Source organism: Argiope bruennichi, chromosome 8, assembly GCF_947563725.1.
Source record: "Argiope bruennichi chromosome 8, qqArgBrue1.1, whole genome shotgun sequence".
Lineage (NCBI taxonomy): Eukaryota > Metazoa > Arthropoda > Arachnida > Araneae > Araneidae > Argiope > Argiope bruennichi.
The window spans coordinates 61,390,980-61,416,637 of NC_079158.1; positions in this window are offsets into that span (position 1 = coordinate 61,390,980).

Sequence of the window (25,658 nt, forward strand, 5' to 3'; positions counted from 1 at the left end):
GATTTTATATTTAATTTTAATGCATATTTTTGGTGGTGTTAGGACATTTAGAGTCATTTATTTACATTTCAAATCAAATAAGCTGTAATAAAAACATAATTATTAATTTCGATTGAGCTTCAGGAAATGTTAGAATTCATTAACCAGAGACACAGATTTATAAGGATTGTAAGATGTAAATGATACCTTTCATTTGCTTGTCGGAAAGCTATGCCATTACATATAATAAAGATCCCTTAAAATAGAATTTAGTTATAGCAAAGAGGTTCTTCACATTCAACCAAACTATGCTTTGTAACACAGAATTTGTTCGCTTATAATGTATTTATTCTCTTCCCATGCAATTTTATAGCAGTCATCTGGTAAGGTATCAGGTCATCATCAGATAATAAGCATACAACAACCATGAATATTTGATACAGTCAACTGCTTAATTTATCCGGCTCATTACATTAATTTGAAATAATAAAAACTACAAAACATCGCATAAAATAATGGCAACACGGAAATGAGTTACCATTCAACAAATCGCTAATGCAGGCGATGTTTGGACTATGTTCAATTTTAGGGTCAACTTTAACAGCAGATCATGTATACATCCAGGCTTGTAATTATTCAAAAGACGACATCGCGCAGATGAAAACGGAGAACATGTTTCCAAACATAAAATGTCATTCCGCCCATTATGGTATATTCGTTACTCTAGTAGGAAGGAATATTTTCGTAAATTGACTTAGACAGTTACATTTGAATACGCATTAGTATAATTTTCCCACTATATATAAATAACAAGCTTTTATTCGGTTGCAATTAATCTCAACTGCCTATAACGATTATTTCGTCTCATTTCTCTTGTGATAGGATATCTCTCCTGCCATTAAATTATTGCCACTTTGCCACGTAATTCTATGAAATTCTATGTTTGTTATTACCTGCCAAGTACAATTTACAAAGAGCGAGAACCGCAACTAATATTCTTTTAAATTTGAACGGCCCTGATACTCATAAAATCTAGAAATTATTTGAAATTCGAAAGAAAAAAAAAACACTAACTAATTTGAAGAATTTTTTAAAAGGTATAATAATGCCAGTAATAGTTTCAAAATCATAAATAAAAAGCAAACTTGGTCTTATTTGGTTGCATAGTTTTAAATGCTCAATCATGTTATCGACGTTTGTGCTAATTTCTATGACGTCACAATCGGTAAACGAATTGCATATTTCACATCTTAATTAGCTACGGGTTCTTTTACGATGTTTGTAACGTCACCTTTTCTGTATTACAAAATGAAATACGAATACATCACAAGAAGCAAGAATTAACTGGATCATATACTACAATTTATAAGTTAATACAAGATATTTTGCGAAAGAATTGAAAATTTAAATGAATTTTCTTATAATATGTTGTTAAATTCAGTTACAAATTATGCGCTGCTCTCAGTATTTTAACTGGATATATTAATACGAGGGATGTCTATAAAGTATCCGATCTTTGGCCTGGAAAAATATATTACTTACGTGACGAAATTGGGACTCTAATATCCATCGAAGTAGGCCCTTTGCGCTTTCCCACACTTTGCCCACCCATCCTTCCACTACCGAACACATTCCTAGAAAGTTTCTTTTCGAAAGGTGCTCATCTCCGTTGTCACGTTATGCATTATCTTTTCTCAACTCTCAAACCAAGATCCTTTCGACGACATCTTCAATTTCAAAAACAACCAGAAGTCGGAAAAGCCATATCTGGGAAGTATGAAGTTTGGGAGAGGGCTAAAATTCCATGTTTCGCCAACAAAGTAGGGGTCAAATGTGGCAAATGCGCCGGAGCATTTTCATGATGCAACTGCTAGTTTTTCGTCGTCCAGAAATCTGGTATTTTGCGCCGTAATGTTTCTCTAAATCGACATAGAACTTGTTGATTGTACTCTTTTGTCATCGTTTGTCGTTCCGTTGCGTAATTGAGATGCATTCATGATTGTCTCCGCCAATGTGCCAATTTTGAGTCGGTTAAACGACCCCTTCACTTGTGCAACCACCATAGCATCGTCTCCCAAACACTTGCGGAGTCTTCGTCTCCCAAACACTTGCGGAGTCTTCGTCTCCCAAACACTTGCGGAGTCTTCGTCTCCCAAACACTTGTGGAGTCTTACGAATTGTTTTGCTTTGTGAATCACCAAGCTTTTGACAAAATCTGATGCAGTATCTTTGGTAAATTTGTTCAGTCATTTTGAAAGAAATCAAAACTCCGGCGAACTCTTAAACTCTTAAATCAAACACCGACTCTTAAATCAAAAACCGACGACAGCACCTTATCTAGCTGCCAGCAGACAGCGACTGACACAATCGAATACGAAGAAAGCATTCAAGCACGTGCATTAAATTTTCTTATTCCACTGTGCACAGCAAGGCCGCTTTAGCATCGTTATCGTATTCAAGAAATTTCAAGGTTCAGATATAGATATACAAGGTTCCCTTGTATATTATGCAATATGATACACATACTATGTAAAATATATTAAGTTTAGGGACATAATTGTCCACATTCTCTTCGAAATCAACATCAATTCCTGATATTAAATTCCAAAATGATGATTTTAAACATTACATATCCAAGTTATAATATAATTATATATAAGTTATCATAAGAAAAGTATAAGATCGAAAAGAATGTAAAGCAGTTTCTTATGTTTGAAGGTATCTAAATAATGATACTCATAACTATTTTTCAAATTAAATGGCGATATTTAGTTACATAAATTTAAGATAGAATTATTATATTTTTATAAATATGCATAATATCAATATTATATAATAAATGTTTTTTTTTTTGCTGTTCTAAATTTTTCATTAAAATGAAATGAAACAGAAATTAATAATAAAGATTACTTATTATTAAAAAAAAAGAAAGAAAAGTTCTTATGAAACATAATAAATGATAGAAGTCTTATAGACTTACAAATTTACTTAATCATTAAAAACCTGGTTTCTCAAATCTTTTAAGATTTGCCATTTATTCAAGACTTTGAAATGTATCGCGCCCTCAGAGCTTGAAACAATACAAATAAAAGAAAAAAATTAATAAATAAGTGAAGAAAAGATTTTGCACTTCGAGTTAATTTTTCAGTGTTATTGTAGTATTTTCGCACTACATTAACACTAAACAATTAATGTCGCATTCTGTAATGCGTTGCTTTAGCTACTTTTTCACAATTTAGGATCTGATGTAGCAGAATTAAATAGTTTTATCATTAGAATTTTCAAAAGTGTCAGTTAGATTCCTTTAATAATAAATAACGTTATTTTAAAACAAATGTTTTGTAATTCACGTAAGGAAAAGTAACAGATAATTTCATTAAAAATTAAAACAATTATAACTTTGCACTCAAAACAGTTTGGAACAAGTAGAAATTGATCCTTAACTTTATTAAACTAGCTTTATACACAATGCTTTCATCCAAAAAGGCAACATAATTAATTACATAAAAATCCCCAAACAAAATCATTCCAACACAGAAAATATCCTAGACATTTAGAAGAGAATCTTAACCCAGAAATAAATGGACCCGTTTCTTCTATTCCGTCTTCCACTAATTTGAAACTGGAATCACTCCAGAATTATCATCCGAAATTTCCAAGTTAATCACCCCAAATTCCAATCCTAAAGTGACGCCGGAGATCGGCCATTGTCATCAGCATTTACCGGCAGATCGTTCTGATCCTAACGACTGCCTGGAATGGCTCCCTAGGGTATCGTCCAGAGCCCATCAGCCATCCGTACCAATAAATAACTGGGCAGTTGCTTCAAATTACTCCTCGGCTAAGATATGTATTTACGGATTTTGGACTAATGATTCTTAGAATAAGTTTTATTGCACAAATTAAATCCATTGTACAAACTGAGATGATTTAGTTAAGTTTAACTGAAGTTTGGGGTTTTTAATAAAAATTAGATTATTGAATATATTTAATTTTATTGATTTAAATCAGTTAATTGAAGAGAAGTTGATGAAAAAATAAGTTACTTTTAATTTGCAGTTATACTTTTAATATATTGTCCCGTAGGTACTCTAGTGTGGAACTAGAGTATATGATACATACACAAGAAGTAGAACTAAACCAATTTATTAACTCAACTCTGAACTCAGAACACAGTGACTGGCAGATCTTCTGCTGTTATACTAACAGGGAAAGTTCCAGAATACTTTTCTGGAGACGGTAAGAAAAATCCAGAACACTTATCTGGTAAACTAAAGAAAGGTCCAGAATCTTCTTGAACATGAAATAAAGGAAAACATAAAATGAAGGAATTAAATATTTACACAAACTGTGAATCGCATTGTCCTTAGCGGGATTCGAACCATGCCATGGAGAGTCGACTGCCTCTTTTCATTGTGGCAATAACAATGAAATTAACATTCTAATTTTTTTAATAATATAAACATGTTATCTATTTTAAGTAAAATATGCAAGTACAATGCAACTCTCCATAATATAATTTTTCTTTACTTATTATCCTAAAATGTAATAATTGCATCATATATAGTATGTAACATTTATAAGGTTTATAAGCAATGTCTTTGGTTAATTATTAGTCACCTACAAGTCTCAATTTTTGATGTTCGATATAACTGTCGACAAACAACTATTAATAGGATACATATTAAGTTATTAAGAATAATATTATTATAAATGGTTTTCTGAAAGATCCTACACAACAGTAATAGAAGATTATTCATAGAGTATTATATAAGATTTTAGTAAAAAAATGTACCTGAAATAGTATGGAGTTCAACAACCTGAACATTAAACATAGAAGACTGCATATATAAATGAAACGTAGAGGTGATATACATGATTTTATAAACTAATAAAAGAAGAAATACATAGCAAACTCTTAAATCCTAAAGTTTCAAAGCGCAAAAATCATGTCGTGCAGCTTAACATCATTGAGAAATGGGAAATGGTAATTTCTCTGCTCAGACAGTCTCATTACGGATGTAAGTTATCTCTTATGTAATTGCAGTGGTATGGGTTTTCAGAGCGTTTTACACATCAATGACAACATATATAATACCTGGAGGTATCTTATCGATGTAACAGATTCATTTCCTTCCTTTTCCATGGCCATCACTTCCCTTTATTTGTCACTATGTATCTGTTTTTCCATTGAAATTAATATTGTTAAGGTTTTTCAATAAACGCATGAGCAACACTATCTACAGTCCTACAAGAGTGTATTATGACATAACTTTAAAATTAAAAAAAAATAATTTAACATTGGCCAAAGATCGACTTATATATATCGTTTTACGATGTTTAGTGCTATGTGCATGCTTTCCTTGTTTGAATATAAAACCTGATCAGCAAATATGTTTTAATCTATCTAAACTGCAACAAATGGTAATGAATTAAAAGGGTAACTAGATTTTTTACAGAATTAATTTCAAGGGTTAAATAACCAAAAGAATGGATGAAGAGTCGTCTGCAATTAGTCTTATTGTCAAAGTATGTATCTGTAAAACAATTTCAACTTCAAATTCAAATAGAGGAATAAATTTTGCATTTATCTTCTAAAAAATTTCATTTATGTTTATCGTGTTAAAAAATAAGTAATAAAATTTTTTCCTTTTAAACAAAACCAAACTAATTATTTACAATATTTTTTTTCATAAGATGTTATTTTAATTACACAAGTTGAACCAGCTAATACGTGTATTGACGAATGCATGTTCCAAGTGCATCAGAGATGCTCTATAGTTCTTAAGGAAATAATTATTCTCTGTCGTAGATGATTTTAATAAAATGATTGAGATAATTTATATTAATCAAGCATCACATAAATTAATACCATAAGCAAATATACTTTTACGAAACTTTTTTAAAGTAATGAATAATATGAGCAAATATATTATGAAATTTTTCCCAAAGATCGTCAAATGAGTGTTACGATGAAAGGTCTAACGCAGTAACAAAACGACACTTTATTCTACATGAAAATACGAAACAATGAGGACAAAACAACAGCCAAAACATACGCAAAAAAAGCACTCAAAGTAAAAAAGTTGCAAACAAGTAGAAAAATAGAAATAAACAGTCGTATCAGCATAACGTTCTTAGAAAGAACTCAGGAGAGATACTTCATTCAACTACTCGTCTCTTGAATCATCGTTGAGTTTATCTCAACAACCGATTCACTATTGACTGTCTACTCGCAGTGTTTCTCGGCTGTATATAGATTCCAAAACTGAGAACGTAGGTAGGTCTCTAGAAGAATCATCATAATTCGATTTGTAATGGTGTTATTGCCAAGATTCTAGTAGCTTCGGGAATCTTCAATTTTATTGTCAAATTCATCGATAAGTCGTTAAATTGTTGCCATGAGAGATATCTGTACAACTTACTAGGAGATTTACAGTGCTGAGAAGTAATACTTTAAATTTGGAACAATATCAGAAAAACTGCAAATTATTATATTTGTAAAACAGCCTTTTACACATCACATCATAAAATCATGAGAGGGTCCATTTTTGACACTTCTTTACTCTTTATTTTCTTTCGATTTTTTTTTTAATTTTATTTACGCTCGAAATTTAAAAGTAATTTTCCACCAAATATATGCCAATCCTCATACCGATGTTTACAATTAATTTAGCTTCAACTTAATTTTCCAGTTGACATTTCTTGCGAAGTGGAATAATGTTTTCTTAAGGGGCTACTAGTTTATGAAGTTAGTGAAATTCCCCCATGCAGTAAAAGTTTACTCTTTTATTGACAAATCGACATCATTAAACCTCCTCAGTATGTTAGGTTGCTCTGTTGTTAAGCTTCTCGTAAATTACCTGTAACAGCGAGTAGAATTTTCCAAAGGAGAATTTTAATTACTTTCTCTCAGAAAATGGCTTTCGAGAATTGGAAGCGTCTCAAGAATCATTCTCTCTTCAATTTCCATGGAGGAAATCCAGTCTTACAGATTCTGCCATTTATCCCGAAGGGAGAACCTGAGAACTTATCATAGATAGGCATAACGCAACTTCGAAGACAATCCTCTGTGGAGTTCAGTAATAACCTTCGTAATTAGGAATAGATTTATAGTTAGAAGAGAGATAATCTTAGGGAAACAATTATTTCGAATAATACCTATTACATTTACGAACAGCAATATAGTTAAAGTATTTTTAAATGATTAGTTGATAATTTTACTGACTTTCCCACTTTTCAAGTCCAGAATATATATTTATTGATGGATAAATAAAGTTGTATTCGCATTAGAAAATGTTTAAATAATTATGGTAGTTTCACAAATTTTGTTCCGTTTTTAATGATTTTCTGTCATAAATTTCAGAATAATTCATTATATCAACAAATATTGGGAAAAAATGTTTATTTATAATACTGTAGAATATAGAGAGTTTTGGTTCCAAGGATGTCAAACCTTTAAAATATATTAACCGTTTCGTACTTTCTCAATATGCGATCTATCATATTTAACTTTCTAGTTATTATACGGATCAACAGATGGCATCAAATATATTTTTTATTAAAAAAACGGTATTTTCTCAATATGTGATCTTATTTAACTGTCTATTTATTATATCAACCAATAGGTGGCGCCACATATAGTTTTATAAAAAAAATTTAAGCATAATTTATATTAAATAAAATAATAAAATTATGTTAACTGTTTATTATTTTATATTATTATTGAAAAATAAAAATAAATTGTTTATCAATTGAACACGTCGAACTTAATACCCATGGTCCTTCTAATAATTTGCCGTTGTTCCTTTGGTTGTGAAATTTTAACAGGTCAGAATTGTTTCATTACAACTCTTCGCATTCACGCATTATACTTGACATAATACAAGGATTCTCGAGCTTTCTATTATTCAGGTGAAAAATATACTAGAATAAAAGATGAAAATAAAAACTTTAAATAATTATTTTACATTCCCAAAATGTTTTCTTTAGAACTTAAGTATTCTTCGAATCTCCGAATACTTCATACCTAATTCATTGTGATTGTGTTAAAAGAAAATTCACTTAAAAATAAAAAACAAAATATATATATATTAATTTAGCAAAAAAAAAAAGTTTAATCTGCTCAATTCAATGTTTTGAATGTTCTACTAGAAGCTTCGTTAGGGGAACGCACCAGCAAAAGAGCAATTTCCAAACTGTTTTACTAAGAAATTAATTCCTTAAATCTCTTACCACCCTCTTCTGTATTTTCTTCACATCTAATGAGTCTGTGGGGAAACATAACTCTCGTGAAATTCTAAAGATAGCTAAAAGAACACATAAAAAAAAGAAAGAAAGAAGAAAATCACGATTCTGTTTAAGAATTGTCATTTTGGATATTCTGCGTTTTAATAACGGAATTTGCACATTCTCTTCTTTGCTTTATGCTGCTATTTTACATTAGTATCAGCAAGTTGACTTTTGCTGAAGAAATGCCATGTATATATAAACAATAAATCTGAAAAAAGAAGAAATTATATTTAATTATGTGATAATAGGCAACAAATGTTTCAGACTATAATGTGAAATAGGTTTAGGAAATTGAATTCGTAAAATAAAGTTATAAAATCGTTTCGCTTACTCTATATTTATTTTTACACAGTTTTTAGTCTATTCCTTAATTCTTAGCTAGTAAAACTGTTTTAATTCGCTTCCATCTAACTATATTATATATATATATATATATATATATATATATATATATATATATATATATATATATATATATATATATATATATATTATTCTTAGTTTTTGCAGTAAAATATCCTTGACACAGGGAAGCTTTAAGCAAATAAAGCTCCAAACGACTGACTAGACCACATAAAACTGACTGAAGCATGGAGTATGATTGTTTAAGGGAACCCATGACCTTTTTGAGGAAATGCCGCGTTTTGATTGCGAGATCTTCTTCAAGGTAATCATTAAAATGGAGGAAAATTTTCTAAAATTTTGATATTCGAAATTTAAAGTAAAAACCTCCAAAATGAAAAGTTTCAAAGTACATTTTAATAAAGCATGTGCAGGTTTTTACCTCAAAAAATTGAGAATGCACCAATAAAATTTTATAACATTTTATATAGAAAGAAAATGTTAATAATTACTTGCATGTCGTTTTGGCATTTATAATTTCCTCCAAACTTCGACCTATCAATCAACTTTTGTATGGCATCTAAATATTTTTTACCCTTTTTTTTTACAACATTTATTTTAATTCCAATTCCTATCAAATGGCATTTCTTTCAAATTTTGTGTCTTTGCACATGGCTGTTTCGAAGGTGACCCACTGAATTTCTATAATATTGAAGTAGGGGTATTCTGGTAATGTGCGCAACTGCTGTTTACAATAGAAAAGACCACATTTTTGACATTAAATGCTGCGTCTCGAACTGTTTTTTTAATATCCGTATAAACCCAAATTTTAAACACTTTCTTTTAGATCGTTTTGAAGCATATATCCAAATAAACCATATCGCTCATAATACCATCTATCAAAATTAATTTTTCTATTCCGGTTGAGGGCACATAACCCTAGATCAAGATTTCCACCACAATATTGAACTATAGGAAGTAAACATTTTTGGTTCCAAAGCAGTATAGGGCTTTCTCCTTACAGTGGGAGACAGCGGTCTCTGCCAGAAATGTTGAATTTACTTTCATCACTAAAATATAATTTTCCTCCAAAAGTTATTGGTCAATTGAACTTTTTTTTTATATTGCATGCTAGTAAATCGACATACTAATAAATTCCTTTCTAGCAAATCGACTTTTATATCCAATTTGCCTAGTTACATTTGCGCAATTTCAGTACTTACATTTCTACCAATGATTTGAGATGCTTCAGCAGCAACTTTGATAGCACTTACTTTAGGATGAATTTTGATTTCTTTCAATTTCTTTTCTTTTTAGGGCATCACTCAGATTACGTTTTCTTCCTTCCTCTTCCATATTTGTTTCCCATCAATCCTTTAATTAAATATTTCCATGACTTTCTGGACACTCGTCCAGCTTTCATCAACAATTTTGGTCATTCACTACAAGATTTTCCTATCTTAATTAATTTTAAGACATACTCCCTTGCATAAATACTAGTTTCTCTCCGAGAAGTCATTTTCAATTCCAATGTTACTTTCAAGTTCCTCTAATACACTACATCACACAAAAATGACCGATGAAAAGGTTTAAGATAAGATTACGCAAAATTTGATTAAAAGAGCAGCCAAATGGAAAATATTTTGTTCTAGTTAAACATATTTTTCATAAGTATTCTCAATTGTTTAACCGCAGAATTTACCTGATAAAGATTTAAAGCTATATAAATAATTTCGTTTTTAATGAAATATTTTTGTATGCATACTGAGAATAAAATCTATATTGCTTAATGCCGCTTCAAAAATGATTTATTATAATTATATTTTCTGCGCACTGTTCACTATACAAATGGCTAATCTGCCCTAAAACGAAGTATATTCTTAATTGTTTGGCCACTGTATATGAAGGTCTAAATAATTATTTTAGTTTTATTTGTTGACAATTTACATATTTGAGATTAGTAACAATTCAGTGAGTTATAAATGAGTACCTTGATTTTAATAGTTTTTATTTTTAATTTTAAAATGCCATAATTCACCAAAAGAATTAAGCATATGTGCTAACGCTCTCACGCATATTAAAAAAAAATAGATGGTCATTAACTAAAGCCCTTTATTACCTTAGCACTTAGTCTTGTTCGTAATAGCTATATACTGATTATAAATATTTCATGAATTTATAGAAAAAGGAAAAATCGCCTAGTGTATGTACAATAATTGAAATTCAAAGAATTATAAGAAACTCTTCACAATGGTTTTTGTTTTAAATTAAATCTCAGTTTCTATCAACAAATATCGTTTTATGGAACTCTCATTATCAAATAATATAAACATTCTTCCCGAAATTTATAGCATACTGACAAGACATTCATACATTATATGAACTAACTCAACTTTTCAATTACAGGCTATTCTACTGCAAGGATTATTTTTAAACCGTCAGTATTTCAATCTCAATCTATATCATCATAGCCAAGTTGAAACTTAAGAGCTTTAATTAAATTTATAGCACGGCGTGATACACGATTCTTTAGACAGGTTCGTATGTGCTTGAGTGAGAGGCAATGCAATTAATCAAAGCTCTGATTCGTAAAGACAGGCATTGGCCCAAAGCGACGAAACAAATGATAGGAATCGGTTCACGTGCATTCTCTCGGGGTATCATTTCATTACCAATCAAAGAAGGAAATTCATGAAAGTTCGTAAAGTTGCCAATATTTGTATTCGGTGCCAGAATAAAAGTATTTATGCTATTTTGTGTTACTAATCTTTTGGGACTGAATGTTCTGCTATTCCGATGTCTAAATATATAATTTTTTTTATAATATACAGGTTTATTTTGAAATCACTATAAAACTAAAAGATCAGGAGCATGTAAAATATTTTTCGTCTGCAAGAATAGATTCACCATATTTTACAAATAATCATTAAGAATTAGATTTGCACATAACTTTCTAAACAAAATAAAGAATAGAAACTATCAGAAGAGATAATAACAAGAAATAAAACCAAGAATGAGCAGGAAAAATTTACTTATTGTTTACTTATTGGATTATTAATCCAATAACGAATTTTTACATCTATACTACATGCTAACTAACTGTAATTTTCTTAATAACAATCGTGTTGTTTCCCTTCATCTAAATATTTTTTAATTTATTTAAAATATAGTCTGTCTCACTATATCAGTATGACCCGTATCTTTTTTTCACACTTATTATCCAATTAGATGACCCCTTAACCGTTCCTTATAGTTAAGGAACGGTAGAAAAAAAACCATCTAATGAGACAGAATGTGCGAATCGAATGTATGCCATAAGAGAAAATATGCTAAAATCCATTTATCATCATATGATATTAATTTATCATAATCACAATTACTTTATATTATTTTCAATGGTCTATGGTAGAAGAAAAGGTAATAAAAGAAGATATATAAATACAGAATATAGCCGACACTGGCAGCCAGCTTACTCGCCAAGATTGTTGATTTTTTTTAGATTATTAAACGATTAATATAGTTTGTATTTTTTTTAAATTTCATTTTATTTGACGCGATTTAAAATGATTTAAAATGATTTCTTTTTTAACAAATTAAAAATGTATATATTATGAAATATAAGAGGAAGTGAAAAATATCATTTGGAATTTAATGATAAAGTAATTTTTTAATCGTAATTTTAACATTAGCAAAAGCCCGCTATTCAATATTTTGATGGATGAATTTGAATTTCATAACATTAAAAATGCAACTGAAGTGAACATGACTTAAAATGCTTTCTTCGAGCTACACCAAACCTAACATTAAAAGCATCGTAACATTGTAAATTAAACTAGAAGAATCTATTAAAAGTAAAGAAAAAACTGAATAGAAATGAAATCGATATCATTAAAGATAATTTTTTGAGTTTTGAGATAATGTAAAAAACCGTTTTGGGAAATTAATAGTTTTGGAAGGCATCTATTTCTTATAAGAAAGTCATTGTGAGTATCCATAGTGATGGTTACACCTATTTTCATTCTCGATCATTAAACTTTCAGATTAAAGTTTATTTCTTAAATTTGTTCATATCTTCTAAATGAACGAAATGTTTGATACGGCGAGTATATTTTATAATATAATAATTTTGTTTAATTAGCTAAGTGCTGAATTAAGTGCAGCTGAAAAACGCTGAATAAAGAAGTCTGCTGAAACTTCCGTAGATCGATATGTTTAAATTTCATTGCTGTCATTTCTTAATGAGTAATGAGAGCGATTTTTGTACGACGTAAGTTAGTGTTTTATATATAGAGATAATTTATAATGAAATCTGCATCTTTTAAGTCTGCATTAAAACAAAATAAACAGAGAACTTATCCATGTATTATGAAAATCAATATTCATATACCAAACGCAATAGCAGTGGCAAATGTGCGTTTTAAAAGAGAGATCACGTGATCACACTTGCAATGTCGTAAAATACTATTGCTAAATAACGATTTTCTTTAAAACAATTCCGTATAAGAAATTTATATAGATTGGGAAAATGTGAACATTGCTATATATCAAAAGGCTGTGTATTTAAGACCTCATTAGTGATTCCATGATGATCCTCAAGATTTAAAACTCAAAGTTTTGATATAATAACCCTCCAATATATATAATATAATATTATATATATAAAGTCAAAATATAATTTTTTTCAAGTGATAACTCGCTACATCTGACCACCCGCAAGATTTCATTTCTTGAAATGTTTCTCAAGAAAAGAGCAATTATTTCTGCGCTAGCTGTGATGATAGGTATTGGGCAAGTAATTTTATTAGTTGGCGAAACATCTACTAGTTTAACCGACGAAACTCTACAGTAAGCTGAAGTTCTAATCAATAAATGTGATTAAAGAAGGATTAAAGAAGAATTTGCAAGAGTATCTTATCCCAATTTTGGATTTACGACAGCGGTTTTTTGGAGTGAGTTGAAAAGTTATAGTCAAAAGATTGAATTTATGAGTCTGTCTAAAAAAATGTGTGGCATGAGAGTATGGCAAGTAATAGATCATAACAATACTCTTATTAGATGTCAACATGAAATCAAGCAGGATGTTTGTAATTGCTTACAAATAAGCGATTCAGACAACATAGAGGCTCTGCCATTGCTGTGTTGAAATTCATCAATTCTAATTGCACACTGGATGAGACACAAATGCAAATCCAACGTAGTCAATACCAAGTAAGGAGATTTTGTTACAAAAAAAAATCACAGATAAGAATTATTAAGAACTTCTCATAACATTCTCCTGTTTTCTCTCGATAGTACTCCCAACGATAATTTTTTGCATATATGCCAAGATTCTTTTTATTTTATAACTTTGCACAATGGGGATATGGGTGTTAAATGTATTCGCATTAGAGTTAAGATTTTCAAATAGCAAATATTTTCTTAAAACAAAAATTTAAGATATGAAATCACATTCGTTTGAATAAAAAGGCATAAATATATATCAGTTAACCCTTTAAAGGGACATTTTTTTCTAGTCATATTATGTTAAAATATTTTTAGGCTTGAAATTAGAATAAGAAAAGGGATTCATTTAGCCTATTAGATAAATTTAGTTTGATAAATTAATTTCGTCAATTAATAATTAAGCAGCAAATCAAGACACATCATTTTGTGTAAAATAAAGAACTAAAGCATCTAAGTTTGTCTTTCTAAAAAAATTTGTCAGAACTTATGCCAAACTACATAAATTCATACTAAGATTGATAAATTTGGTGGGAAGCATACTTCCCACGGCCCTAGAAAACGTTAAACTATCAAATATATTATATAATTTCATTAATTATTAAGAGAATAAGAAGGGGGGGAAACCCTCAAGATAGCCTCAGAAAAGCAAAACAGTCATTTATGTGGCTCATCATTTATGTGTAAATTTATGTGGCTCAAACAACATACACATCTATAAATTTTATTCCATTTAAAAGCAAAAATTAGCATACGTTAATTTTTCTAAGTTTTTACAAAAGATTAAGAAATTTTCAGACTGTAAAGAACGAAAACAAATGAAATAAGTTGTATTACTAACTTTCACATATTTCAAATCCCGGATTTTAATAAAAAAATCGTTCCACGTTGAATCAGATACACACATTGAACGCTCACATTAAATCAAATGGAGGTATAAAATCCAAATTATTTTAATAAAATACTTGTTCAATTAATACTGTTTAAATATGCATTTCAAAACATAAATAAAACTTTTGGATTTAACTTGTATCTTTAACCACTTTATTTTTGTTGATAAAGAAAAAAAAATATTCCTGAACATTAAGATATAAATAATTCAATCTTTTTTTTTTAATAGAATTACTTTCTTTCAATTATAAAGAACTTAAAATTAATGTTTATGTTGATTCTTGATAATGAAACAAGGTTTCACCCCCACAGAGAAATAAAAGGCATAAATTTATCTCATTAATTTTAGAATCCCTCTCCCATCCTCTGAAAATAATGAAAAGCATTTTTTAATAAATTTAGAACTCGTATAATACAGAATACCCAAATCTCATGGGCCGTTTAGTTCATAAAAAGATAATTAATCGCATCCATCATAAGTTTTTAATGTCGATCGATTTCAGCATAAAATTGCTTTGCTGATTTTTCTTTTTGGAATAAGATATGAGATCTTATTATTAAATCATAAATTTTCGAATCATGGTGAAAGATATTAATTGGTATCAGACAAAGTAATAACAAAAATCTGTAAAATATATTTTTAGTTCTCTTTATTTTGGAATATGCGTTTTATTTTAACTTAAAGAAAAATATAAGAACATTCTTTATAAAAAGAAGATGTGAAAAATTTTTACAGTAAGAAATATATTTAACCCCCAAAGCAATTATGCATTGTTAAACTGAATATAATTTTTATAAATATATATTAAATATTTGTTATACTATATAGACTTTCAATAAGCAACAACTTATAGGTTATTTTCAAAAGTTCTTAAACGGAAAATATGGCGAGATAATTTTTCGGAAATAATGAATGTTCGTGACCTTTTTCCTTATGTAGTTTCACGATTATATTCGGTTTCGAAAAAAGTCAAAGGTATTCGTTTCTAGTTGGGATAATTTCTTTTTAAATGTTTTTTCCTATTTTAAAATTAGATAAAAATAGAGACTATCAACAGTGGTTATGAAGCGGTAATACAGTACTATTATTAAAAATCTAACTTAATTATTAAATTAGAAATAATAGATATTTATTTCTAATCATCCATTACCTTCCTTTAAAAGAATATTTAAATACCGAATTGGATGCCAATTTATTTAGAACATATAGTTCTATCCATAGACCGGTAAATGCATTAATATGCTTGCAGATTTTGCAATGAATTTTGTCTTTAAAATGAGCAGCTATTCAAATTAAAAATACATTTGCATAGCAAAATCTGTTCAAATTGTCTAAAGATTCTGGGGCACGTCATTTCAGCTTAAGGAAGTAAAGTCAAAATTCTGGTATGAAATTTTTTTTAATAATTATACAAATTAATTGAAAAAAGATAATAAAAAAGGAATGGCGCATAAGAAAATAATGAGCTATAAATCTCCAGTTTGAATTCTATTTTCGTCATTTTGGATCGTCTTTAGAGGTAGAAAACATAACCTAAACTTGAACCTGAGTGCATACATTTATGTTATACAACCAGCGAATTTTACTAGGAGTAAAAACAAATAAGTGCTTGATGCCCAAATACATGAGAAATTTTAAGTGAAAACCAATTTCAGATCTAAAATAACCAGATTTTGAAACTGAAACTGCGATTAACAAACCAAATCAATCCGGTTTCATTGATGACTGATTTTTCATTATACACTGGTGGACAAAATTAAGAGATGGAAGACATTTTCCCAAATATCTCAAAAAATACTGAATATAAATAAATGAAATTTGGTATGGATATAGCTTATACCATGATAATAAAGTATGCGAAACATAAATGAAAGTGCCATTCACTGGCAAGACCTATTGCCAATAAATCCAATGTAGTCTGAACTTAAGGATAAAAGATGACAATAAAAGTGAGGCTTGTATAGTGTGTGTTGCCTCTAGTATGGTGTATGGTCACCCCTGACAGACAGACAGCATGCACAACGAGTATGCATGCTGTTAATAAGGAAGTTAAGGAGGGGTTGTGGAAAACTCTCCCATTCTTCCACCAGAGCAATTTTCAACTCTAGAATGGTTCTGGGGGGATGTTGGCGCATCGCAATATCTCTCCCAAGAGCATCCCAAGCAAGTTCAATAGGATTCAGGTCAGGGGATTTGACTGACCAATCCATTCGTTGAATATCCTCGCTTTCCAGATACTCATCAACCATGAGTGCCCTATGTGGTCGCGCATTGTCGTCTATAAAAATGAACGCAGGGCCAACAGCGCCCCTGAAAAGACGCACATAGGGCTCTAGGACCTCCTGCCTGTACCTCTGGGCATTCACGGAACCATTGTCAAACACATGGAGCGGTGTGCGGGTATCTTGCATGATCCCTGCCCAAACCATGAGTCCTCCACCAGCATAATGGTCCCTTTCGATAATGTTGCTGGGATGGTATCGGGTTCCAGGTTCAGTCCATATCAATAACCGTCCAGAATCAGGTTGTAGACTGAATCTGGACTCATCGGTGAAGAGAACATTAGCCCATTGAAGCTGTGTCCAATTCTGATGTTGTCTGCACCATTCTGCACGCGCTCTTTTGTGGGAAGGAGTGAGTGGGATGCAAATAGCGGGCTTCCTGGCATACAGCCCTCTTTCATGGAGTCTTCTGGAAACTGTCTTACTCGAAATTGATGTTCCTGTAGCAGCCGCGAGGTCCCTAGACAAATGAGTGGCTGTAGCCGTCCTCTGGCGCTTAGCTGAAACGAACAAATACCGGTCTTCATTGGTCATTGTAGCCCTCGGGCGACCTTGTCCTGGTCGTCTGCATACTGCCCCACTACTTTTAAATTGACTCCCCAAATCGGAAATGACGCTTGGTGTTATATCCAATTCCCTAGCAACCTGAGCTTGGGACTGGCCTGCCTCAAGTATACCCACAATTCTCCACCTCATACCGTCATCTAAACGATGATGTTCACTCATTTCACCTAAAACCCAGCAAGAAACAACACGATTATTCAAAAAATGCACTAAAATCTGCAACTGTATTGAAGAGTGGAATGAGATGAACAGATCGATGCGGACTTTTATACCTCCTGCTGGCTTAGCAACGCCCACAAGAATACGTAAACTTATCTCAGGGCCAATAGCGCTACAGTGACCATATATGGCAATCAACTGCCCAGGTTTTGTGCGGTAGTTTTAGAGAAATGTGCGAAAATGCTTTCCATCTCTTAATTTTGTCCACCAGTGTATATAAAAATTCAAAAGAATAATAAATAATTTAAAATATTAGAGAACAACTCAGCAAAAATTACAAAAAGAATCACTTTTAGATCTAATTTTGGAAAGAGTTAAAAATTTAAACAATTATACTTCCTTACATACATGTTTTTATAACAAGATGAAATTGGTACTAAAAATAAAAAATGAATGTAAAAAAGTTTAAATATACAAGTTCAAGTTACTTTCATCAACACCAGTTATAAGAAATTCATGGATCAATTTACTCACCTGAAATATCGAAATGAAAGGCAGATTCTGCTTCATGAGATATATTCCTAAAAGTATAAAATATAAAATAACAGCATCACTATAATAGGAAAAAATATTTAATTTTTAATAAGATTTTAATTTTAAAGTTTCTCCAAGAGTTATTGCATTATTTATGATTTTTAAGTATACATGTAAGGCAGGATCTGTCTCATGAGATTTTCATAAAATATATATTATGTAATGATATTTTAAACTCTTAATTTAATCCAAATTAATTTCCAAAACTTTACCTTAATTTAGCCCTTCCTAACTTCATTCTAAAATATTCTCTTATTTCGTGATCCAATTCCACTTTCAGTTTAATTAATCCCTTTGTAAAAATAATGCGCCATCAAGAACTACGTTTCAAATAAGAGTGACACTTCGGTACCCTTGAAAAGATGTCAAAGATCATTCCCTCGGCGCGTGGCAGGAAATCCTATGTTATATAAGGCAAGTCATCATCTGTTCGTCCCTTTTTTCCCTTTTCTTACTTCTGTGTGTGCCGCGCTGCGTTTTCTTGTATATAATCATGCCTGCCACTCGGAATAGAATAAAACGTAATTAAAAATACCAAGTCTCTTCACTGCTTCGAACTTGCATTCTACTTCAATCAAATTATGTTACATATTATTTAGCCGACAGGATTCGAAATGTTATATTATATATAAACTAAGAGCATTACTATAATAGGAAATTAAATATTTAATCTTTAGATACATTTTAATTTTAAAACTGTTCCAAGAGTTATTTTATGATTTATGATTTTTAAGCATACCTCGTGCACATTGTTTGTTAATTTATTAAATTATCACCTGGCATTATTAAAACAGTATTACGCAAATTAGATTAAATTTATTCTATCTCAATGAGTGTTTAGAACTTAATCGCTCTTCAAATATACACACTGCAGCGAATGCTTTTCAAATTTTCATCTTAATTCTGCTAAAAAAATTTCAACCCATCCAGGAATAGAATTAAGTCTTATGATTACAAAGCAAGTCATACATAGCAATTGAAATATTAAGTAACGACAATTCAAATTGAAGGATTTTCCCTTTCCTATTCATCAGGTGAGAAAGTGTTGATTTATTATGGTACATAAGGAGAGAAAGATATCAAATGATTAATGACCAATGATTTTAATGGAAAACGCTGAAGGTGAACAGCATCAAGAGGAAAACACCACTCTTAGGAAATGTAAAATTTCACTAAATGACTAGATAAGGTTAAAGTTTCACGAACTTGTCCTCTAATGCGAAATTAAAACGAATGTGTATCAACTTCTTGGAACAGCTGAGTTAGATTTAGAAGAGTGGAGTAACTAAGCAAGATTCCACGAAGAGATGAGTGCTAGCCGAATGAGTTTCTCTAGACAAATTAGAGTGGTTTATTCACAGCAAGGGAGGAATTATCCACAGCGCAGGTTTAATCGACATATTGTTACTTTACTCTTCTAAATAATCAAGGTTTAGTTTTTCATTTTATGCAAGAATTAAACATTTTGCTAATGTAATAATTAAGTTTCATCATGTTTAACTATAGTAAAAACAAAACCCGATACAAAATATGACAAGGAAGCTTTAAAAATAAAAAAGGGGACATGCTTTAACACCAAAATAAGAAATATTGTTCCCGATGCCAAATGTTTAAGAATTTCTTTTGTCCAATCTTGAAACATAATTCATTCAGCTAAACATTAATTAAACAAGAATTAAGACATTCATAATGTGAATGAAAAAAAACATTTTAAATCTTGATTTCATCATAATGATAATTCTGACATGGCATGAATGTCCACAGATTGAAAAGATATAGACGTTTATGAATAAACACTCATTTACATTATTAATTATTAGGATTTGCTGAAATGATCAATGGTAAAAATAAAATTTGGCATATTGTCTTTTATAGATTTTTTCAAACATTATAGAATTCCTTCAAATCAGTCTGGTTTCCGAATAGATATGTACACGATAATTGCAAAACGAAAAAAAATTAGATGGGTAATATTTTTTTATACAGGTCTAACATCTGAAGTGTATATGTAAATGTATATATGCATGTAAATGAATAAAATGTATATATATATAAATGTATATATGCATGTAAATGAATAATATATATATATATATATTATATATATATATATATATATAAATGTATATATGCATGTAAATGAATAAAATGTATATATCTTAACATTCGTAATTTTCATAGCCTTGTTCCAAGGTCCACAAGTTTATGGATCGAGGGGGGGGGGACAACTTTATTAGAAAATGTTCAAGAATATTTCAAAGAAACCACTCTCACTACAATCTTCATAGCTTTTACATACTTATAAAATCATTTGGTAACTTTTCAAAATTCGTGAAGATTATTAAGACTATTCCCTGTTTATTAGAATGTAAAATTATAATTGCAGCAATATTTGTAACGAAAGTGACATCAACAGATTATATATCATGGGAAATATACATTCCTGAATCAGTCCATAATCTTTAATTTTGAGATCCAGTCCATAAATTTGTAATCATATATTTTTCTGGGATTTATTTATTTAAAAATAACGAAACTTCAATTTTAGCACATAAACGTATGTATTTTATTTTTATCAATATACTAAATACCTAACAGTTGCGTCAGAAAGTTATAAATAATTTTTTAAATGGTTGAATAACCTGAGGCATTAACTTCACTCAATCTTTCTACAATTATTTTCACTTTTTGACTGTACATTTTTCAACTGAATTCTAAAATTCAACCAGGCATGATTTCCTAATCTGGAATTAAAAATTCCTGTTATATAGGCTCTGTGAGGATACTAATACTCTGTCATTTATTTGCGTTAAAACTATTAATAGTTCAACAAACAATTGGATATAGGATTAAAGCTGAGTTGAAAACATTTTCACTGGATTTCGATTTTAAAACAGACTTCATCTTGCATCCGAAACAATGCAGCCGGAGGATATAAAAAGATTTTGGCATATAAATAGATTTAAAATCGAAGGGATATCTAATACAGCATAGAACTATTCTATATGTTCTAAATAAGAGCAAAATAATCCTCAAACTGCTATTTAAAAATACCACCTAATGCGTTTCTTCACTGAGGACAATGAAATACAAAGGAAGAAAAACTTTTCAATTCTAAAGCCCCGGGATGAAAAAGAAGTCCAAGGACAATAAAGTCTATAAAAACTTTCATAACTTGAGGAGAATTTTTTTTTTCGTTGTAGAAGTTGCTGTAACTTGGAGTTGAAAAGAAAGCATCCTTTCAGTAGAAGAATAGAAAGGAAGATAAATAGAAATATTTTCTTAAGGCCAGTGAAATGCAATGCTGCGATATAGGATCATTTCTGTGTCCAAAACCATCCACTTTGAAAATCGATAAGAAAAGTTGACTCTGAAAAGTATTTAGTGTCTGCAGGACTTTTTATAAGAAATCGACAAAACTTTTTTTATTTTATTTTAAGAAATACAAAATTAAAATATCGATTAAATGTACGTAATTGTAAGACTTTCGAAACAATTCAAATACAAAATCATATGTATGTTTTATTCTTAAAATCAAAATGAAATAATACAAAATATCCGTAAAGGATTTTTGGATTTAATTTAAATTAAAGACAACCAAGAACGATAAATTTGAATTGATTTTTAGAGAACATTTAATTCTTAAATACTTTGGTCAAGAAACTAACTTTTTAAAAACTGTGGGCAAACAAAAGAGAAAATTAGTTTCTACAAGCACAAACATTGACAGAGTATTGACTGAAGCAATCTCAATAATAATATTGTTGCGAATCTGTGATGCGGCTTCCCAGCATAGTTGGTACCATAGGAGGTTCCAGAGCTTGGCGACAAACTTGGCGATCATTTGGTGACTTTGGCGCTAAAATAGATTATACCTGAAACATCGAGAATTTTCCCGATCCGTCCGGTAGGAACCGAGTTACGCCTCGAACAACGTTCCTGATTGGTTGAGAGGCTTCTAGCCCCGCCTCCTAAGACCTATAAAAGGAAGCAATCCTGCCGCTGCCGCGTCGTCGTGAATTGATTAGTCGTGAACCAGATCGGAGAGAGTCGTCGTGGACCGGTGGAGTCGAAGAGTAGTCGGGATCGAAGCTAAAGAACTGGCCTTCCGGAGATAAGCGGAGCAGCGACGGAGTGAAGCTAGTGCTGAACTAAGCTGTGCGCTACTGTCTGCAGTAGAGAGTAGTGTATGCTGCACATCTCGGCTGAAGATAATCGTATTCTGTGCTGTATATAGTTGTCGTCCTTGTGCTGTCCTGTGTGTCTTCGTGTAAATAAACGTCGTTGTTTTATTTTCTACTGCCGCCTGCTGATTGAGCGTTCTCCACACCATATAACTCCCACTCTCCAAACGAACCCCCGGAAATTTCGTAACAATATACTTAAAAATATGCAAGCATTAAAAATAAAAATTGCAACATATACTAGTAGATTATTAAAAATTCTTAATCATGACATGTTCTAAAGAGAATATAGAATTACATTTTCCATTTTCAACCAGCACTTTTTTTATAACAAAATACAGTAAAAACGGTATTAGAAAAGATCGTTTGAGTGTAAATTGCTAGCTTCTTGATGCATAGAATGGCGTTAAGAAATGGTAAATTAATCTCAAATTTACTACATCTTTAAGATGTTTTGAAAGAGAAGCAACTTAAACTATCCAACGTTTTCATGTAATCAAATATAAATTATTCAGCTAATTTTTACAAGCAGAAACGAGATGGATTCACATTTTATAAAATAACCTTAATGATTGCAATGTAGGAATTTTACTTTAATTGCGTCGTTCCGCCAACATTCCTACCTTTTCTTTATAAGCTTAGTAATATATAAAACTGATATAATAAGAATAAGCTTATAAATAATATAGATATTTTAATGAAGTAATTAGTATTTTAAAGCATTGTCACTTATTATGGTAAGATTTGCCTTTAATTAGACAGGACGACACAGAAATATTAAATTTTAATCGCTTTAAATATTGTTTTTTGTAAGCTGAGAACTACGTGTTTTGTTTGTATGATTTTTTGCGGTTAATTTCTACTAAGCTGAAATTTCTAAATAATTTTAAATATTTTAATAAATAAAAATATTTTCTTTTGATAAAATAGACTGAACATTTAATAATATTTTATCTTTGGATGTTAAGAATTAAAACTTCTTTAATTGTTAGAGTATGCTTTTGCGTATTATTTTGCAATAAATTATAATTCAATACAAAATATTTATAAATAATTTCTAAATTTTTTCACATAGATCTTCACTGAAAGTGTTATTTGAAAAGATTTCTGTCAATTTAGATTTATTAAATAATTAACTTAATTATTTAACAAATTGTATTTCTTTCACTTACAAAAAATAGCTTATGCGCAGATGCTCCAACATGCAATATGTTAGCAGAATGTTTCAACAGGTTATTTTAAAATATTTTATGACATTCTATTATAAATATATTAATGTAGTTCCAGAAAACTGCTGTTAAAAATACATGATTTTTATTAATTGTTTATTGAAAAAAACATGAGTAAATTGAAATCTAATTTATGAACTACGAAGAAATTACTTTTATTTATTTCACTTTAGATCAAAGAATTTTCAAATATTCTCAGTTTTATGAATTGCAACAAAAAAAGACTGATTGCAATCAAAAACATACCATGCAATAGAAAGGTAAGGTGTGTCCCCTGGTTATGGGAAAAGAAATTTCCTCAAACAGTTCACAGACCATTAAATTTCAACCAAATGAAGAAAAATCAAAAGATGGTCTAAACAGCCTTCGAGAAACCGGACATTTTGCATCACGGAAGAGATCCTTCGTTTCCCCAAGATCGTTAGATCAATGGATAACGTTCGTGTCTTCTACATGTCTTTTTCTGGAGATAATTATAGATTAGAATTTATGCCATAAACGACCGCAACAAAGAAGAATTAAGAAATCGAGTAGCCATGGAATCCACAAATAACTAGCGACATCTGAAGGAAAATAGAAAAAAAAAGGACTTCATACTGTCCAAGCAACATTTTTAATTGCTAAATTAAGAATGTATTTTACCTGTATCTTAATCCGCTTTATTCATCAAAAACTTTATTAAGTATACAATTAATAGATAGCATGTACAAATATGATAACACTAAGCCAAAGTTTAATGCAAGTACTTGTTAATGATGAAATATTTTTCAATTGGTTCTTGCAACTTACACAAATCTACGATGACTTTTTATAAGAACTTGTTGACCAAAAATAAGTTCGAAATTTTTTTATTTTATTTTATTAATTAAATAAATCAAGCATCTGGTAACTAACATATATCAACGTTTATGAGAAGCCTAATTACATTGTATGTTGTTAGAATCGAAAATGTGCGTAAATTGTAGAAATCGATGATGGTAAAGTCTATTCTAATTAATATGCCTCGAGTAAAAATTCGTTAGTCCTTGACAATCTCTTATGTTAATAAATCGTTGCAGAATTCAATATGACTATATGTAAAAGTAAATGATAATTGCATGTTTTTATTATTTTTCAACTACGACACTGATTTGTGCTAATTATTAATTAAACATATATTAATCAGAGTTTTAATAAAGATGTTTTTAAGAATCATTAATTTAACAATGTAAATTATTCCCATTATATTATTATTTTAATGATTATTGAAGTTCCCAACTCAAAATATGCGAGTTGACACTTTGTATGCCTTTTATTGAAAAAAAATAAATATATTAATTATTGTCGTTCTGATGTTCTGTGTAATTAGAATTCTATAAAATTAATTACATAGAATATTGAATTCGTGTTTTTGAAAATTCCTGTTTTGTAGAAATTGAAATTGGAAAATAATCTAATTTTACAGAAATTATGCAAATATTAAAAAAGATGAGAAAATTTTATAAATCTGAAAGGTCCAATAATAAAAAGCGAAATAACACTGATTTTGTAAAAAATTTTATACTAACTTAATATAACATGAGACATGAATCAACAAATTGCAATTATTACTATCATTGCACCGCTGAGTTGTAAAACTTTTAATCCCCATATTTAACGGGAAAGGAGCAACAATGGTAACATAATGTCATCCAATAATTCGTAAATCATAATCAAAGTTATCACTCAACTGAATTACTGAAAAATGCTGAACCGCAAGGCAATATGTATAATAGGATTCATAAATCTGTAAATCACAATCAAAGCTATCATCAAACAAAGCAGGTGGAAATTTCTTAAACTCGACGGATGTAAGTAGACAAGGTTTTGAGAGGTTTCGGATTCATAAGATAAAAAAAAAATAAGCATTTTGGAAATATTCATTCATTCATTCATTCATTCA